At 35.2% G+C, this 4,699-nt stretch overlaps 1 long non-coding RNA gene across 2 annotated transcripts; it reads right to left on the reverse strand.

Annotated features, from left to right (window-relative positions):
- Nucleotides 1–2,308: 2,308 nt before the first annotated feature.
- On the reverse strand, nt 2,309–4,249 carry LOC109580967 (uncharacterized). 2 transcript variants are annotated; one of them, XR_002184454.1, is made up of 4 exons: nt 4,158–4,249; nt 3,964–4,112; nt 3,696–3,922; nt 2,309–2,392 (listed from the first exon to the last, which is right to left on the reverse strand). It is a non-coding gene; the product is annotated as an uncharacterized LOC109580967 (long non-coding RNA). The 2 variants fall into 2 exon arrangements; XR_002184453.1 differs by having other exon boundaries at nt 3,696–4,112.
- Nucleotides 4,250–4,699: the final 450 nt, after the last annotated feature.

Consider the following 4,699-nt stretch of genomic DNA (forward strand, 5'->3'; position numbering starts at 1 on the left):
CACTAGTATAATTGAATCATCTCAATGTATTGCTGCAGTTTAGAACAAAGAATTTAAATCTACAGATGCTTCACTACTATGCATTTAACATCATGCTGCTTGACTCTTAAAAGAGACTTAAACCTAGAAACATTTAATGCCTTTAATGCGTCAGCCATACCATCAGATCTGGGTAAGATCATTCTATCATAAAGATCAAGTAACCAATGGTAAGCTGGCCCTTTGTGCACATACATCCAGGACATGTTACTTTGTATAAGCCCAAGAGAAGAGCAAGAAAAAGGCATGGGCAATCTGAACAAGTTGCACGTAAATTATGGGTTCAGCAACATAAGACATGTCACACATATGGTAAGGAAACACCCAAATCATCTCATAAAAGAAAAGCAAAATGAGATTGGAAGATTAGTAATACAAAAAGAGGTAAATTAAGTATAACTAATTTTGATCAAGATTTAGGTAGTGAGTGTAGCTTATTAGCTACAGAGTCTGTGCATAAAAGTATAACAAATGATAAGGTAATTGATCAGGGCAAATTAATATTTGATGATGATGATGATGAAAGCTTATTTTCTAGTTCTGATGGTAATGATGGTAGCATTTTGAATAGCTCTGGTATTGATAGTGATTTGGAAGAGTTTATAATCAGTAATGTTAAATGTACTTGCAGTATTGAAAAATCTTCACACCAACGATCATGTCCACTGAATCCTAGAAACCGAGGGAAGTCTCCTGATGTTGAATATATTAAATCTGAAGATGCAATGCCTCAAGCAATAGGAAAAACACCTGCCACAGAATGGAAAAATTCTGCTGCTTTATTGATACAGGATTATACTGGGGAGACTGTTAGCGTAGGTACTGATCCACTTAAAACTATTAAACATGCTGAAATATCTCCTTATATCTGTCATAAAATAAAGGAGATGGCAACTATTTTTACCGAGCAATTTCTAAAGCTGTAACTGGGACTGAAAGAAATCATATGCTAATTAGATTAACTATTTGTACTTTTATGACAAACAATGTCTTAGAATTATCAAATTTAGTTTGGCCACACATGCCAAATATTACTTGTGAAAATGCTGCAAATGCAATGAGGGTACATTTGTTGCATAAAGAATTAAGCCAATTTGGTACATGGGCTACTGAGAATGAATTTTTTATTGCTGCAACTGTATTTCAATTAAAGATTCATATTTCAATACTGTCAACACAAAAGAAAGCCCATTCTTGGTATACATTTAAATCATTGTTTCATAATGAAAGCTGTCATTACTTATCCAAGTTTAATGTATACCTATTTCATCACTATGAATTGGTTGACTTGAACCTCACATAGTGTTAACAATTTTTAGTCAATTGATGATTGTAATATTGTAGCAATTAATTTATTTCAGTACATCTCAAACATTACCAGCAATGACATTACTTCAGCTATAAAGGTAAATAACTAGACACATACATTTCTCATGTTCATTTCTCATTTAAGGTTGGGCAGCAATATACAGTACTACCTCCACATGGTGCTGCCTAGGGTCTCTAGTATTAATTATAACCTAGAGATGCTAAATGTACTGTGACATGCACTAATTTTTTTAACCCTTGTATGTTAACAGTTCCAGCAATATTTAACACTGAGTTGTTGGTTACCAGTTTTGCATTTATAGGCGAAGTACTTATATAGGTGGTGAAACTTATAGTATGGCAATGTATAGGTCAAATTATTTAATACCACAGGAATCTGAGAAGTAGAATGCAACAATTTCTGAAGCAGTTACACCATTTTCTTTTCTTTCATTAAAGCAACATACATGTAGGTATGGCTATAATAAGCAAGGAGATAAGTAAAATAATTTTATTTGTTCTCTAAAATGACGTTTGTGACAGACAACATACTGTCACAGATCATTTTCAATGAGTTGACATCTAATACATTTATAAACTGCGACATCTCCACTCCCTGCTCCCAACAGATACAGTAGCAGAACCATAGCATAGCAAAATCTAGAAAAAGTAATTCATGACATACAATTACATTACCATAGTTTACTTGATTTCCTTCCATAAATAATCCCAATTGATATTGGTCATTGTCAGATACGCTTTGTATCATCACACCCAGCATATAGAATAGTAACTGACCCACATCACTTTGTTGAAGTATTGTTGATGGGTATTCTTTCATTACTTTATCCTAAAGACAAAAATAAGTAAGTAAAAAAAAATGTCATACCTCTGCTGTATCAATGGTGAACATGCGGCAGTTCATTAAGACAACATCCGGGACACCCTAAAGAAAGAATAAAGATTGATAAACATAGGGGCAACCAATTCACTACAAGGAGAATCTGGTCCTGTGTACATGATACAATAGCTGGCCTGACTGTATCTATAAAAAAGTAAAAAAGCAATCCTGAAAAAAAATGTGAAGTAATTATAGGGAATATCAGATTAGTATTTTGAGCGTGTACCCTTGCAACAATAAAATTACAATTTGCTTGGTTAGAATTGTCACATAGCTAAGGTTGCTGTGGCCAAAATGTTCCATAAAAATTATTCATTTTCAAAGTGGCAAATCTCCCAATACCTCACATACACTGCGTATCATACAATAGAATGTTCTAGAATGAGGAAAGAGCATGTTTAGAGAGTAGGGTGATTATTTAGTGTTAGAAATTAAATAGTGAGTAGCTAACGGCTAGTGTGAGACATTAAATAGTAGGACTAGGACAAACTTAAAGCTTCCAAAGGTTTGAAGTTTGGTTGGAAGTGCTGCATTTGAAACAGAAAATAAGACTTTGAAGCTCCATTATTAGTAGTTATTAATAGTTAAAGTGATTAAAAGTTTACATAGGGATTGTCTACCCAGACCACAACTTTATATAGTAGGCTGAACTATGACTGACAGTATAAACAGAGGCGGGTGATAATTTTTGATGTACAATAAACCTTCAAAGGCTTCAAAATTTTTTAATGTAGAAGCTTGAAGGTTGCAAATGACCTTAGTCTCAGACCTATTAAATAACGAATAGCTAAGGACATTAAATAGTGAGTAGCTAAGGCTAGTGTGAGACATTAAAAAGTGAGTAGCTAAGGGCCAGTGTGAGACATTAAATAGTGAGTAGCTAAGGGCTTGTGAGACATTAAATAGTGAGTAGCTAAGGGCTAGTGTGAGACATTAAATATTGAGTAGCTAAGGGCTAGTGAGACATTAAAAAGTGAGTAGCTAAGGGCTAGTGAAAGACATTAAATAGTGAGTAGCTAAGGGCTAGAGTGAGACACAAAATAGTGAGTAGCTAAGGGCTACTGTGAGACATGAGTAGCTAAGGGCTAGTGTGAGACATTAAATAGTGAGTAGCTAAGGGCTAGTGAGATATTAAAAAGTGAGTAGCTAAGGGCTAGTGAAAGACATTAAATAGTGAGTAGCTAAGGGCTAGAGAGAGACACAAAATAGTGAGTAGCTAAGGGCTACTGTGAGACATGAGTGGCTAAGGCTAGTGTGAGACATTAAATAGTGAGTAGCTAAGGGCTAGTGTGAGACATTAAATAGTGAGTAGCTAAGGGCTAGTGTGAGACATTAAATAGTGACTAGCTAATGGCTAGTGTGAGACGTTAAATAGTGAGTAGCTAAGGCCTAGCATACTGAAACAGAAAGATACACAGACACATGGAATTATTAATTCACATCTTACTATCATCTGCATCCGTGTCCATTGTCTCATCTGTCTTATCTGAAGAAGATTCGAGCCCTTCATAGTTATCCACAGGGACACTGCATTTTGTCCTACTCCTAGCTCTTTTTGGACTCCGGCAGTGGTCGCTTCATGAGCAAGAATCGAAAAGTGGCTGTGGAATCTTCTGCTGCTGGAAATTGTGAACCTCAAACCCTCTAATATCATGCTCAGACTTGGGGCTCAGACTAAAAAAGTAGATAAGCAAAAAAATACTATTGGAACTTACACATCACAATGCGTGGCATGGGGTACTCATAAGGAATATGTCTTGATGAACTCAAGCAATAGTCTAGTGAATGCCTTTGAGAAGCTGTTATCAGATCTGTTCACAATCATGCTCTTTAATGAAGTTGCCACACCTTTTATTTCAAATGGCTAGGACAAAATAGTTAATGCACAAGGTAAAATACAAAAACATACAATATCTGAAGGCACATCACATGTCTTTAAATCTGCCCATGACACTTTTGACGACAAGGGTAGTAGCAAATTAGCTGCTTTTACTTCTGCACACCTACAAATGGAATATGAACAAAATGGCACTTCATGTACAATCCACATAATCCAAATTAATAGTTATTAAATGACTACAGATTCTCAGACTACAGCAATGACAACAAACCTCGTACAGTGCAATGGCCGGGTAAATGGGATGTGTTCTTTTATATCCTCTACCACCCTCACACTACCAGTAACACAAAAACCCTTATACTGTAAGAGAGATTACTCAAACCACCCATTAAATGATGTAAATCTTCTGTATGAAGATGCAGCTACAGATGGTACTATATTATAAGCAAAAGATGTTCAAATGTACAAACAAATGCCTATAGTCATTCATACTCGTTTTATTTCTCTTATGAGATCTGTCTTTGTCTGTTTTCCAGCAATGAACCCTCTTCATTGCATTAGCTTTAAAAATGCATAGTATATATAATTAAACAATTTAATGAACTCTCACT

Source organism: Amphimedon queenslandica, unplaced genomic scaffold (assembly GCF_000090795.2).
Source record: "Amphimedon queenslandica unplaced genomic scaffold, v1.1 AMPQUscaffold_13469, whole genome shotgun sequence".
NCBI lineage: Eukaryota > Metazoa > Porifera > Demospongiae > Haplosclerida > Niphatidae > Amphimedon > Amphimedon queenslandica.